Genomic DNA, 15,928 nt, shown 5'->3' on the forward strand with positions numbered 1-15,928 from the left:
CTGAGCTGAAGAGTCAGTTAAATGAGCTATTAAAGAAAGGTTTGATTCGGCCTAGTTCTTCTCCTTGGGGTTGTCCAGCTATCTTTGTGAAGAAGAAGGACGAGTCTCTGTGCATGTGCGTGGATTATCGCCCCCTTAATGCTGTTACCATCAAGAACAAATACCCTCTTCCTCGCATCGATATTCTGTTTGATCAGCTCTCCAAAGCTAAGGTATTCTCCAAGATCAATTTGAGGTCTGGCTACCATCAGATCAAAATTCGTCCGGAAGATATACCTAAGACAGCTTTCTCTACTCGTTATGGCTTGTTCGAATACCTCGTCATGTCCTTTGGGTTAACAAATGCTCTAGCACACTTTATGTACCTGATGAATTCAGTATTCATGCCAGAATTGGACAAGTTTGTCGTTGTGTTCATTGATGATATCCTTGTATATTCTCATAATGAAGAAGAGCATGCTGAACATCTGAGAATTGTTTTAACTCGGTTACGTGACAACCAGCTTTATGCTAAGTTCAGCAAGTGCGAATTCTGGTTGAACAAGATACCTTTTCTGGGTCATGTGTTATCTAGAGATGGAATTTTGGTTGACCCTACTAAGGTGCAAGAAGTCCTTGAGTGGAAGGCACCTACTACGGTCATAGAAGTCCAAAGTTTCCTGGGTTTGGCTGGCTACTATCATCGCTTTATCCTAGATTTCTCTAAAATCGCCAAGCCCATGACTCGACTGCTTCAAAAAGATGAGAAGTTTGTGTGGACTCCGAAGTGTGAAGAGGCTTTTCACACTTTGCGAACCTTACTAACCTCTGCTCCTGTATTGGCACAACTTGACATCAAGAAGTCTTTTGATGTCTACTGTGATGCATGTGGCACCGGTTTGGGGTGTGTTCTTATGCAGGAGGGCCGGGTCATTGCTTATGCTTCGCGCCAGCTTCGAAAGCATGAAATCAATTATCCTACCCATGACTTAGAGCTAGCCACGGTTGTTCATGCCCTGAAGATTTGGAGACATACTTGCTGGGTAATGTGTGCAACATCTATACTAACCATAAAAGTCTCAAGTACATCTTTACTCAACCTGAGTTGAACGTGCGTCAACGACGATGGTTAGAATTAATCAAAGACTACAACCTTCAACTGCATTACCATCTTGGTAAGGCAAATATGGTTGCTGATGCCTTAAGCAGAAAGGCCCATTGCAATTCCTTAGTTAGTGAAGACTTTCATCTGGCACACCTCCTTCATCCTGTAGTACTCCACAATATCACTGTGGATTGCTCTCTTAGAAGTCGAATTATCGAACTCCAGAAGACTGATGTAGGTGTGTTTCATATCAAGCGGAAGATGAAAGATCAGGAGACCAAGCACTTTAGGGTCGATGACAAAGGAATTCTCTGGTTTAATGATAGGCTTGTAGTACCCAAAGACAAAGAACTTAGAAATCAAATTATGGTTGAAGCCCATTCTTCTAGATTGTCCATCCATCCTAGTAGCAGTAAAATGTATCAAGATCTCAAGTTGTATTATTGGTGGACCAAGATGAAGAAAGAAATCACAGCCTACGTGGCAAGGTGCGATAACTGTTGCAGAGTCAAGGCTATTCACATGAGGCCTGGATTATTGTAGCCACTCTCTATTCCTGGCTGGAAGTGGGAAGAAATTGTCATGTATTTCATTGTTGGATTACCCACTACCAAAAAGGGTTGTGATTCCATCTGGGTTATCGTAGATCGTCTAACTAAATCCGCTCACTTTATTCCGGTCAAGTCTACCTATCACCCTCACAATTATGCTAAGATTTATTTTCAACAAGTGGTACGTCTCCATGGTGTACCCAAATCCATTATTTCAGATAGAGGACCGCAATTCACAGCTCGCTTTTGGGAGTGCTTACATCAGAATCTTGGCACTCAACTAATCCACAGTTCTGCCTATCATCCACAAACATCAGGATAGACTGAGCGTGTTAATCAAATTCTTGAAGACATGCTTAGAGCTTGTCTTATCTCTTGCAAAGGCTCTTGGGAGGAATGGTTGCCTCTCGCTGAATTCTCTTATAACAACAGTTATCAAGAGAGTATCAAAATAGCTCCTTTTGAAGCTCTTTATGGCCGCAAGTGTAGAACTCCTTTGAACTAGGTGGAACCCGGAGAAAGAAGATTCTATGGTATTGATTTTGTAAAAGAAGCCGAAGAGCAAGTCTGAACTATACAGAAGAATATGACTGCCGCTCAGGCTAGACAAAAGTGTTATGCTGATAAGAGAAGAAAACCTATTGAGTTTGAAGTAGGTGACCATGTTTATCTAAAAGTATCCCCTATGAAAGGAGTAAAGCGTTTTGGAATCAAAAGGAAGCTTGAGCCTCGATATGTTGGACCTTACCGTATTATTGAGAAAACTGGAAGAGTAGCATATAAGCTCGATCTACCACGTGAGATGGGAGCTATATTTCCGGTATTCCATGTGTCCCAGCTGAAGAAGTGTCTCCGTATTCCCAAGGAAAGAATAGCAACAAGGAAAGTCAACTTGAAATTTGATCTTTCTTATGAGGAGAAGCCTGTGCAAGTTCTAGATACTCAAGAAAGAGTGACTCGTACGTGAGTAGTTAAGTTATACAAGGTAGTTTGGAGTAATCATAGTGAACGGGATGCAACATGGGAGCGAGAAGATTATTTAAAGGAAAATCATCCAACTTTCTATACTAAATGGTACGCTTTCCAAATCTCAGGACGAGATTTTTCTAAGGGGGGAGGGCTGTAACACCCTAGGTGTTTGGCTTCCACATAATTGCATTTCATTTCATAAACATATGCATCATCTATGTCATCATGCCATTGTCACTGAAACATACATATGCAACATTCACAAATTCTGATTGTTTCATACTTGGTTGCTTATGAATGGTAGTAGTGCAACATGTGAATGCAACATGAGTTTCTTATACCTTGAAACATGGCAACATGGTAGTAATATGACAAGTATAAAATAACAACAAAGTCATGAAACATGTGAAACATTGAATTGCAACATTTGGGTGAATTGCTTGTTTTGTTGCTTCATCACATGTGATCATTTGAAATGGGTATAGCATTTGTGTAAAGTGGTTGATTATGGTCTAATACACCTTAACTACACTTAGGGTAATTGTTGGGACATTGTTCATATAGATCAAAATGACAAAAATGCCCTCAAGTGGAGGTTTGACTTGAATTGACCCTTGGAGTGCCACTGTTTGATTGATTCAAAAGACCAACTTAGAGACCTTGCATGGCTGTGCACTCTTTACCAAAGTTGTAGCTAATTTATCAAGGAACAAAAGTTGTTTTATGATCATCTCATGAAAATGGCTAGAACATGCTCAAACATGGCCCACAAGTCAGAATTCCATGCTGATTTCACACTTGGAAAAATTACTAAGTCATAATCCATTTTCAGTTTGATTGAGCCATCTTTGGCTTGATGTAACTTCTGATCCATGGCAATTTAGATGATGGTCCTTGAAAATAAGTTGTAGATGGATGGTAGGCCTACATTTTTCATGTACACAGTTTTTGCAATGGGTCAATCGTTTAGCCATGTCGACACATTGAAGTCACGCTGTCAGTCATAGTCATTGAACTCTGAATCAAAATTTTAGAAAATCATCAGAGTCGCCGTGGCCGACCACCGCAGGAGCTGCTCACCGTGTGGCATGCATGCTCTACCGACACCACCATGTCATGTGTCCGCGCTCCAGAAGAAGGCCAGCGCCTGGCCGACGCACTCGCCTGCTCCAATTGCTTCTCCTTCGCCTTCACCGCGCGCAGCGCCGAGCCGCAGCCGCCCTCCATTGCTGGCCAAGCTTCGCCATCACCTAGCTCATGCACCTTTGCAAAAACACGTTGCCCAGTTCGCCTAGAGCCTCGCCGTGATCCCCTCTACCACCTCCACCGTTCAATCGAGTCAATTGAGTCTTGGTAAGCGTGTATTCATCAATTCTTCCACCGCCGCCATGCCGGGACCTCGCCGGAGCTGGCGCTCCCCATGGCCCACCGCCACCACAGCCTTACCGTCCCTTCTATCCCTTGCACTAGCTACTGTGAGCGCTGCTGAAGCTCGTAGGGTCACCATTTGGGGCTGCGACGCCGTCGTCTCGCCGGAGCCAGCCGAGCCGTGGTCGAGCACCGCCATGGCCGTCACCACCCCCCGCTTGCTGCGGTGATAGCCAAAATTGATGGCACCGCTTGATGCGCATTGATGAGGCGAGCACCGAAGTACCGCTGGACTCGCTGAGGAGGCCACCGGCGATGAGTTGTGCCATCGTCTCCTTCTCCTCCCCTGTCTGTCTCGCTATCGCGCAGGTCCTGTTTGTCAGCCGCTGATGCCAAGGCGGGAGCCAGCCTGGGCTACGCCGTGTCTAGGCCACGCCAGCGCCTGCGTACGCATGCGCATTGTGGGCCGCCATTCTTTCGGGCCGGCCCAGTAGCTGAGATAGGTTTTCTTATTTGTGTTTTGTTTTATTCTTTTCACTGATTTGTGTATATATTCAAAAATATGTATCTCCTAGATGGTATATCCAAATGATGTGGTTCCAATTTTGTTGAGTTCATGATAATGTCTAGTTTCTATTAAAAATATAATCCATGCCACGTTCTGTTATGAAAAATGGAGTTGCTAATTATCTCTTTTAATCATGAAGGAAATAGGGGTGATTATATCTTTTTCTATGTAGCTTCAAATGGCATGAAATTTTTATGGTGTACTGCTCATATCATGAATAGCTTGTAGTTAAAGTTTCATATATTTTGGACACTGTATGTAGGAGATAGAAAATTCTCTTGTTTGCATGGATGGATCTTGTGTGAATTTTCATAATTTTTCTATAGATCCAGTAAGGGTAAAATTTGGTGAGTGCTATTCTTATGCTAGAATGATGCTAGGAAAAATGTGAAATCTATTGCTTGACACTTTTCATTAGGGTTTCCTAATTATGCTAGAAATAGACATGCCACCTGTTATTTTGGGTACAGCAAGTTCTGCTTGCCTAATGGCTTTGAAATTTTTATGGTAGTCTATGTGAAGCATGAGATAGCTACTGTAATTTTTGTAGATTTTTTGGAATAGTTTTACTATATATTGCTTTAATCACCTAATTAACTAAATAAATTAGAAAAGGATATTAAATAATTTATTTAGAAGTTGGCACTATACTTTCTAGTGTTCCTCTGGTATGTGCAACAAGTTGGTTAACTTGGTTTGGTCCAATTATGCTTTTGCGTCATCATTAAATAATTAAGTTAGTAACCCTATCATTTCTGGACAGATTCTAGGTTTACTGGAATTCGATTTGGTTAACATAAGGATCATGCTTTGATGTTTACAAATGATTTGTAGAGAATTTCATAAGCTTTTCAGAATGTCCTCTTGCAAGTCATTTGAATTTATAGAACTCTGGTTATGATTGAATTAAGGAACTACCCGTGTGCATATGAAACTTTAACTGTTGTTTTAACTATGCCGTTACTATTTCTAAGTTTGTGGTAATGTTCCTAGGTGTTAGGCCCTTAACTGAAGATGAACATCTTTATCTTAGATTATGCAAGTTAGGTAAGTTGATCTTGTTCTTCAAGTTAAGATAGATACAAGTTTTAAAGTGATTTGAATAGAGCTATTCTTAATCGGTAAACGAGTGTCCAGTGATGCTTTCGTTAAACACTTACTGTGATTCATTCATCATGAGCATCATGTCATTCCTTATGCATCCATGATATTTATCTTGTGCATTGGCATGCAATAGGTGTACCGGACGGTGTGACACTGCTAGAATTCGAGGAACCGAGCGAGCAGCAGCAACCAACGCCGGAGGTTCAGGAGGTGCAGCCTTCAAGAGAAGTGCCAGACGAGGTCGCCATTGAGTGCCCGGATCACTGTCTGTGCAACTTTGTGAAAGGCGAGCCCCGGAGCATATTAAGCCTCCTAATTTTCGAAATGCAGTTAAAGTATTATTATTACATATATATATTGTTGCATTAAGTTTTGGTGTTGGATGCAAACACTTGCTGCATTGATTATCCAATCCTTGTCCAGATATTGATACCCTGAATCCTATATAGCTCAGGCTTGTGTAGTGCTTAGCCCTGCTTAAACACGGTAGAAGACAGGTGATTTCCTGTCACCTACGAGATATAGGGACATACATATGGCACGGTTGGCTATATTTGCTATCGTGGAAAAGAACCAGTCTTAATTTGAAATGAAGACCGGATGGAGGCTTGCCGGTTTGCAGTGACTCTGTCTGTGTCGCTTAAGGACTGAATCTTGGAGCCTTTCCTGTTCATGTTGAACGCATGCCTCTCTCTTAGTTGGCTGGGTCTAGAGACCGACCACGAAGCCGAGTAGCTCACCTCAGGCCGAGAGTCGATAAGTATAAAGTGCGCCTCGGAAGGGAGCCGTAGGCGTGAGTCCAAGGGCAGGTGATTTAAAAGTCCTGATTGTCCTGGCAGAAGGGTAATCCCTGAGAGTGCTGGCGCTGATCAAACCCGCGAATTTGGTTCCTGAGTTGTCCCAAAGGTGACCCACGGCTACCCTTACAAAGTATGCCAGGGTGAGAGTTAGGAATACCCCCTCAACTGAGTTATAATTTGATTCGAGTTGTCGTCTCTCCTGGTTAGTGAGAACTTGACGGGCTTATATCCAAAGTAGATACACTAAATAACCTAATGGTTCGGAAATGATGATATAATGATGACAGCCTTATTATACCTGCTATGGTTAATATTGATTGCTTGTAATAAGTGAGTGCTCTTGTACATGTGCTAATCTAGTGGACAGGTAAATGATGATAAGCTTCATGCTAAGTTTAATTTGGTTAGTATAATCATAAGCTCTTTTATGCAACTGTGTCAAGCTCGCCCACCTCATAAGCCTTGCATGACCCTTGGTGTCTTTTATTTCTGGTTTTGACGGGTAAGTCTAGCTGAGTACCTTCTCGTACTCAGGGTTTATCTCCCACCTATTGCAGATGACCATTTCTACTTTGGTTGCTGCAAGTACTGCCTTCTCCCAGCGGGGGATGAAGACTAGACCGTTGGGCGCGGTCTCTCCTAGTTCTCGTACCTGATGATGCTTTTGTGGGACATGACTCAGATTTGGCAATGTATTTGAAACTATGAAGTTATGTACTAAACTATGTTGCTTCCGCAAATTCAAACTTGGTTTGTAATATTTATTTGAACTCTGATGGATGTAATCCGAATGCTACTTGTGAAATGTTGTAACGAATGATATGTTGTGTTGAATCACTACGATCTTGGTTTGTATGTCGAGAGTTGGTTGAAATCCTTTGTGATTTCCGGACTACTGGGATTATGGGAGCTTAAGTACAGGAATTTGATCGCTTCGGTGATTGTTTTTGTACTTACGTTCTTATGATTTGGTCGGTTCTGTTACAATTATCATCATAGCTGCCATTGATCCAAAGCGTTTGTAGATCCATTTGTACTAGACAATCGATTTGTTCGTATGTTTTATCCTTTCTCATTAGATTCATCGGCTCAATGCTTTACATCGGTAATATCCACCTAGCTGATGATTTTACTTATGTCTGCATGCATTGTACTTGTCATCATAAAATCAATCGCAACCCATGAGCTTTACGGTCCTTAATAGCCGATTTCTTCGTGTATTGGCTGTTTAGTCGATTTCTCTGTCTGGCTGCTCCTGAAGTGGCACACTTGGAACCGTCTGAGAAAACCCGGCATGTTCCACCTTAAATTACTGATAAACTTTCACTCCTTGTCAATTGCAGGTCAAATTGATTGGCATGCCTTCGGGAATTCGCAGGATCAGCTAGCCCTGCGTTGAAGCCAAGCGGATCTCCAGCCTTACTCCATCAAGTTGATCTTTCCTGCTTGCTGTGTGCCAGCCGCATCGACACATTTTTGTGCCGACACACGTTCTGGCACGCCAAGTGGGACCCCATAATCGCATGACAACTCACAATAACAGTGACATCCTTATGGTACCTTATGAAGACCTACCTGATGAAGATAAAGATGTCATCAGCACATCTATAGAAGAATTTCAGAACAAGTTTTTATTGTCCTACACCACTACACCACAACACCGTTTCACCGTCAGACATCTGAGGCTAAAAATTATATTTGGCGATAGATGATCTGACGCTAAAGATAACTCAGAGACCATCTGACGCTAAATCCTCATTTAGCGATTTAGTGTCTGTCGCTATATGTATTCATATTCAGCGTTGAACCGTCTGTCGCTAAAACCAAGTGTACCGTCAATCTATCTGTCGCTAAAGAAAATGGACCCACCTACCGTGACAAACTCTAGGTCCTCTCCCAAATCCTAAACACAGCCGCCGCCGCCTATTCTTTCATCTTCTGCAAGCCACCTGTAGCTTTTTCCTCCTCCACTCTCTCTCCGGTCTCTCCCTCCTGATTCCAATCCGCCCCATCCCACCCCACGCGACTATGGCGGAGCTCCGTTCCCTCATTTCCCCCATCTCCTGTCTGGATTAGAGTGGCGGCGGCGGCTCGATCCCACCCGGTGGTGCCCTCTCCCCTCCACCTCGAAAGCCGGTGGCCTTCCCCAGCTCCCTTGCCGGCGCATCACGTGGATCCATCGAGGAGGCTGCAGATCTGGCGGCATCTTCATCCTCCCCACCTATTTGGGCATCACCAGCTGACCTCCTCCGCCGTCGATGCTGGTGCGGGCCCATCGACGTGGAGGTGAAGGTCCATCATCGTTGGTGAGGCCTCGATTTGGGGAGGATTCGTCACCAGTGAGGCCTCGATTTGGGGCGGATTCGGTGACGCAGCCTCGATTTGAGGCAGAGGTGGAGGCGAAGGCGGTGGAGGCTGATTCGAGCGTGCTTCGGGCTGAGGAGCAAGGGGCCCTATGAATCCGCCGCCCATCGAGACCCGACATCTGCAGTCAGGACCGGGAACAAGGATCCAAACCCTACTGTGACACGACTGCCGGCCGCGCGGCTACGAGGACGTCGACATCGTCACCGGCGACGGTCTCGAATGACTCCAGCTCCTCCAGGTACGCGCCGCCGCTTCGATCGCCTGCCCCTCCCCGCTCTTCGCCCCTCTTCTCCCATTGGTTGCGCGTGCGAGACTTGTGTGCGTTGCGCCGGTCGTTCCGTGATCCCCGACGTCGTGTTCCGCGTTGGTGGGTACCGACTGTGAAGGCTTGCATTAGAGCTGGGTTTGCTTGCTCCTACATTGGTGGGTACCGATTTATTTATTGTTAGGTTCATCTGTTATGCACAAGGAATTTGCTACAACTTTTTAGGTAGTGTATGGCATTCTGATGGCAAGATGCAATCTAACAGTGATTTACTTTACTGGTTCTGGATAAGCAACTGAATTAGCAGACCTGGGTAACGGGTGCGTCTATTGCCTAAGCTACAACTCCATATAAAGTTACTAATTATCGGTTGCCGCCTTTGTAATTATGTGAGACTGCACTTTGGTCAGTACAAATATCAGAACCTGACTATAATAAACCTTAAATGTTTATTAGTGTTGTCAATTAACTTATCTTTGCCTAGGTTGGTGATTTCTGGTTGCCATCACAACCAGTAGCTCTAGTCTGCCCCTGTTTTAATCTGCTTGGTTTGACCCTTAGACTGGTCTTGCGTTGTGGTCTTGCGTTGTGTTTTGCATGGCACATGGCAGTATGATCAGTGACTCAGCGTTACTTTGAAATTAAGCTATTTGCAGCCAGCAATTCAGCATTACCTACTGGTCTTATTCATTAGTTGTTGAGGCAACAGCAAAATAACCCTAGTTTTCTGTTGCAAATTCTTATGAGCTGGTAGTGGTGTATTGGAATTATTAATCCATGACACAAACATTGTTTATTAAAACTAATGAAATCCATTCTGTCATTTAACCTGTAGTTTGTTAGGTACAAGCTTGTTATTTTTCCAGATTATTCTACTGCCTACTTGATCGGATTGCATGCCCAGATATTGAAAGACACCTGTTACGTGTTAACTGCAAAGCGCAGGATATGGGGTGATCAAGGTCAGGCTGCACTGGAGAAGGCTAGCATATGCTTGCTTAACTGTGGTCCTACTGGAACAGAAGCGTTGAAGAACCTCGTGCTTGGAGGAATAGGAAGTGTGATTGTTGTTGATGGCTCCAAAGTTGAAGCATCTGATCTGGGGAACAATTTTCTGTGTAATTTCTTCGCTTTGTGATTCCACCTGTTCTTCTGAATTCATCCCCACGAAATTGATGGAACTCATATTCTGGGACCTTAAATTTGCATGCAGTGGATGAAGGATGTTTGGGGCAACCAAGAGCTAAATCTATATGTTCTTTCCTACAAGAGCTTAATGACGTTGTTAAAGCCAAGTTTGTTGAGGAGTTTCCAGCTCATTTGATAGACACTAATCCATCGTTCTTTTTCCCAGTTTACTGTTGTCATTGCTACTCAGGTGTGTTCTTCAGTCTACTTTTGAGATAAATTGCAAGAGCATGATTAGTCTGCTGGTGCTATCTAGAACTTTTGATTTTATGAACACTTATGTTTTACGTGAAACAAAAATGTTTAAGAGATGAAACCAGCAAGAGGAATATTAGTAGATTTCATAGCTCTCAATAACCATACATGTCATCGCTCAATTTATGTTCTAATAAAGTTTATACTCTGTGAAAGAAGTTTATATGAACGAATGATTCTTATTAACACTTTGAATGTCATGTCTCTCCTATGTACCAAAACTGCACTGTGCCATTTGTATTCTCAGTGCTTGTTTAAAGCATTAAGCCTTATTCGTGTAGTCAAGCTAGAAGAATGTCACATTTTGTTCTAAAACGAATTTGGATATTCAATATTGCTCTGTAACATCAACTTGGCTACTGTGTTGCTGCAGGTGTTCACCAGCTCACGCAGTTGGTGCTCTGCTCTTTTATCGCTGCTCCACCACTGCTGCCGCCGCCCCGCCTCCCCTCCACGACTGGACGCTGCTGGTGCGGCCCTCGACAGGATGCCGCTCCTCTGCCCCACCCACACCCCCATGCCGCCCCTCCGTGAAAGTACGCCGCCGGCTGGTTCCGACAGCACACCACCGCTCCGGCCACCTTCTCTTCCCTTGCTGTTGTGCTTCGCCGGTGATGAGCGCACCCACTAGGTATGCACGCCCCTTCTCTTCCCTTGCTGTTGTGTGAAAGCCAGCACCCGAACCCTAACTTAAGCTATTTTGCAGATCTGAGGAGGAGTCCGGGGAGAAGAACCGGAAGTCACAGCTCACCCGATTGATTCCTTGCTGCAGCATCCCTCCCTCGAGCAGGACAGTAGGTACCTGATTGATTCCTCTACTCTGTATTTTTCTACTTGCTTCTGGTGTCTTCTCTCGAGCAGGACAATAGCATGCCAATTTATTTATATTTGTTTTGCTTAAGCCTATCTTGGAAATTATAATTTGATGTGACTAGCATATCATAATTTTGTAGGTTGAAATGTTTCTCTAGTTTTTTATGCCATGTGGTTTAAAAAAAAGAATTCAGGCCTTACCAGGGCATATTACACTTCATATCATGCATGTGCTATGTGTATGAATGATACAGTTGACGTGCTATGTGTTTCAATGTTGTGATATACATGCATGTGCTATGCTTCTCAGCTGAGGTGGCATGAGAAGATAGTGCACACATTCCAGTTTCCACATTTTTTATGGATTTCTTCTCATCCATATTTTGTTTGATATTTAGTTCATTTGAATTATTCGTGTACCAAAGACTGAAAGAGTGGCTTTTGCCACAGAATATTCTTTTATTTGAAGCACACTTTGATGCTATTTTTCAAGCTTAGTGTTATTCTCCATGGCCTCAATCAGTCTGAATGTTATGACTTATCATGCTGAATTGAACATATATCATTTATGCCAATATGAACAAAAATTGGATGATTGATAATTTATTTTAGTTAGTTTTATCCTTCAAGCCTTCAACTATCTACATAAAGTGATTGGCAACAAGTGTTAAGCTATCAGAAATGTAACTTTACAAATGATCTTTAGTGTTGGTTGAATTTGCCCTGGTATTCTATTGGAAGTGATAAGTCAAAACCTGATTCTTTTTGGACATGTTTGATGTACAGCCAGATGAATCTCCGGTTCAAAAACAAAAAAAGAAGAAAAATGAGAACATGCTTGTCTTTGTCCTTCCTTTGGTTTCGATTTCATTGTTCTTTTCGTGTGGCATTCAAAGACAGTTTGCCTGTGCTTGTATTTTCTGCGAACTGCAAGGCATTATTACATACTCAACTGCAAACTGAGTGTTGCTTATCTTGCGAAAAATATGACCTGAAGGTTTAGTATTCCAATTGAACTGATTCAGGAAGCTCATGAATCCATCTTATTCCGGTAGCTGGTGGTCCCTCAATCACTAATCCACTAAGCATGCCCCAGCTTTTATTTTGGAGATGCGGTTGGCCGGTTTTGCATTAGATCTTTTTGGTTTCGGATAAATGTGCCAAATCTCCTAGCCTTTAAATGTTGCAAAGCTGTGCATATTTCTAACCGATGCTTAAATTATTTATTCAACTATTTTCTTGCCATCATATATGAGAGCACTATCCTCCATTTGTTTATTGTTGTGACTGTGCTTTGTTATAACTATAATTCAAAAAGAGAACTCTTTCGTACATATGTCTGCTTGTTACTCAGTAGCCATCCAGTGGTGCACAAGTGCTGCTTCTGGCAAAGGAAAATTGTGATTCAAAAAATGGTTTGGTTTTGTAAGGTCAATTCTTACTCTTTATTATCACCGTACATTTTGCTAGATTCACTAGACTGCTCGTCAGCTATGCCCACCTCCACTACATCAATTCTTACATTTTCACTATTTTGCTCAAGTCCTACGAAATCTGTTCATTTTGCCTGTTAGCTCAGTTTACTTCTTTTCTTTCATCGTTCAGTTCACCAGGTAGCAGGTAGGAACAGTTGTTTTCTTTGCATTCTGCTTACAAAGTATTACTCCTTCAGAGATTGTGCAATGGATAAAAGGTAAAAGTAGTGGTAATTTCCTTTCTTCTATTTGCACGTGTTAGCAGATCAAGATGATCCAGATGAATGGCATGATCCTGACTCTGATATGGAAGTGGATGATCACAAGGCTGTGGATGAGTCAGCGAGGTCTCTCTCTCCCTCCCTCCCTCCCTCTCTAGCCCCTTCCCTCTCTGAGTGACTGTACTCATTACGTTTTGGGTTTTATTTTTCATCCTGATGTGTGGCCCTCGTCAATTTTTGTAGGAGGAGAATTCTAGGTATAAAAGCCGAGAGAATTTGGTGAAAATGAGACCAAAGTACAGGTATTTTCATTTTCTTTTGCACTTCTGTTTGGTCGACTAATGTGATTATCTGCTGACATTCGTATTGATCTTGTATTGTGCAGGATGGTGGCAGAGTTGCATCTGACCATAGAAGACTGGAACCCATGGCAGAAGACATTGTGTGAATCAGTAAATCTCCCAATGTTTCTCTTTGGTAAATACTGCAAGTCTGCTACAGGGATTTTTTTCCTCCTGGCTTTTATTTTGGGGGAATATCCTCTAGGTGCATTAACACCCTGATGTTGATTCTCACTCGAACACTTCGTTAACATTCACATGACACAACCTAGAATCCCTGGGACTGGAATCTCCTGCATATCGTGGACATTCTTAAATTGAGTTCATATATAATTAAACTGTATTTTTTTCATTTTAGTAGTTTCAGCATTGAGGAAATAACTAGATAACTCCAAGTATCAGATTGCACACCCAGTGCCTATGTGGGACTGATATACTAACCATTGTGGTCACTCAGTACAAGAAATGCCAAACCATTCGTCTTCCAATTTAACAAATGTATTTACAACAAACTAACTGATGAAAGTCTGGGCTCACAGTTTTTCTGGACCAGATTTCTATCAACCAGCAACCCCCTAGTGGAAACCAGCTCACAGTTCATATCGATCGGTCACTTCGTGTTAGTGTTACTCATGCAGCTACTTTGCTATGTAGTTTAGTATCCAATTTTTTATGCCCTGTACTAGAGGTCACAGCTTTTCATCTTCTGTTAGCCGTTTAGTCCATGTAGTGTTAGTTAGGCAGCTGCTTTGCTACTATCAAGGACAAAAATGACCTCTCTAAATAGTGAATACATTGTGTTCATAACCTGACCATGCTAATCTCATTCTCATATACTGACATTATTTGGTTCGTGGTTGTTGACCTGTGGTGCTAGGCTCAAATTACTGAACTTTAGCTTTTATTGTTTCTCTGTTCTTGACTTATATTTGGATGAAGCCATTTCTCTTTAGTACTATCATCTTGAGGAACTAACTGGAATGGTTGTCCTCCCACAGTACATGATGGTTGTTCTCAAGGGTTCGGTGCCTATGGCATTTGGAGGTACCCAGGAGCCCGCAGCTTACGGTGAGCTGGTTTCCATTGGAGGCCTGAACCCTGATGTGAATAAGAAGCTGAGTGCTGGCATTGCTTCTATCCTGGAGTCAAAGCTGTCCGTACCCAAGTCACGCTTCTACCTCAAGTTCTATGACTCAAAGGTAAGCAGCCACTTGTACTTGGTCACCTTATGTAGTTTGGCTGTGGCATGACATAACAAGAAGTCTGATACTCTGTGGGTTACTTCTAAGATCTGTTACTGTAACACCCTCGGTGTTACATTGCACTGTTTTGCTAAACATCGCATGAGCATCATGGTTTCGTGCATATGTGTATAACATGAGTTGTAAAGCAATGTTCGGCCCTTGAAACATTTATATGAAACATGAAACAATGGTTACGTTTCGCGTCACATAATGTTGCTGAGCATTCTAATCGAATTGTCATCAAACAAAAATGTTATAAAACATTTGGCGAACGGCGATAAACATGTGCAGTCGAGGACATGGATAACTAACTAGTACATCCTGTAGGTCGAAATGGGGATTCGATGCGAAATCATTCGGAGTGACGTCGTTCGTGTAGGTTTGCAAAGGGGTCGACGAAGCCATCTTTGGTGATATTTGTAGAGCGATCGGCTTAGGAAGTGGTATGATATCTTAGATCGACAGCCCAATGTACTCTCTTGTGCTTCGAATAGTTGGTTCGGCTTTTGGAGCATCGTGTACAAATTTTCTAGCTGCTTTAAAAAGTGTGCACGACATGGGACTTAGGTCTGGGCGTGGTCACCGCTTGGCCTGGCACGCTGCTGGCTTGCCAGCGCGCACTGCTGCGGTAGCCGCTCACGCTGCCACGCTAGCTGCCCTCCACCGCCGTGCCTGAGCTCGCGCATGGCCCTTGCGCTACGCGCCAAGGTCGCCTGCCTCCATTGCTGGCCGCGTCCATCGCTGCTGCTCGCCTACCGCTGCGGCTGGCCCACCCAGCACACTGAGGCGTAGGCCACGCCTTCATGTCGCTGGGGATGCAACGCGAGCAAGCCCTGTGTGGCTGCCTTGGCTGCTTGCTGCCCTCATTGCCGTGCGGGTCACCTCGTCGACTGACGCGCTGCGCCCAGGACACCGGTCGTGCTCTGCCGTGCCATGTCTGCCCTGTTTTGGCCGAAGGTGCACTGGGCCACGCGCTTCACGATGCCAATGGCCGAGGCCTGACACTGCTCCGTTGACTCTCCTTGGCTGCTCACGCGGAGGACGATAGCCTGCTCTACCATCCCTTCCACATCACATCGCATTGCCCCTTTGTCTGGCGCTGCCCGCTGCAACGCCGTGCCAAGTCTCGTTGGCTTGTAGCCAAGGCTGCGTGGACAGTGGCCTAGGGCATGTTCCGCTGTCCCCCATCGTGGTACGTGTTGGCTTATTGCATTGGCAACCACGGCCGCTCTGTGCCAAGCCACGCCAGGACTCCCCTGCCTCCGCTGTCTCCATGGCTGCCGGGGTGGCTTCTTCAAATTCACTGTGGTGATAG

At 43.8% G+C, this 15,928-nt stretch overlaps 1 long non-coding RNA gene across 1 annotated transcript; it reads left to right on the top strand.

The window, feature by feature from the left end:
- Nucleotides 1-8,876: 8,876 nt before the first annotated feature.
- LOC136491196 (uncharacterized) lies at nt 8,877-10,732 on the top strand. Its single transcript, XR_010767969.1, has 3 exons — nt 8,877-9,049; nt 10,022-10,194; nt 10,290-10,732. It is a non-coding gene; the product is annotated as an uncharacterized lncRNA (long non-coding RNA).
- The last annotated feature ends 5,196 nt before the right edge of the window (nt 10,733-15,928 follow it).

Source organism: Miscanthus floridulus, chromosome 1, assembly GCF_019320115.1.
Source record: "Miscanthus floridulus cultivar M001 chromosome 1, ASM1932011v1, whole genome shotgun sequence".
Lineage (NCBI taxonomy): Eukaryota > Viridiplantae > Streptophyta > Magnoliopsida > Poales > Poaceae > Miscanthus > Miscanthus floridulus.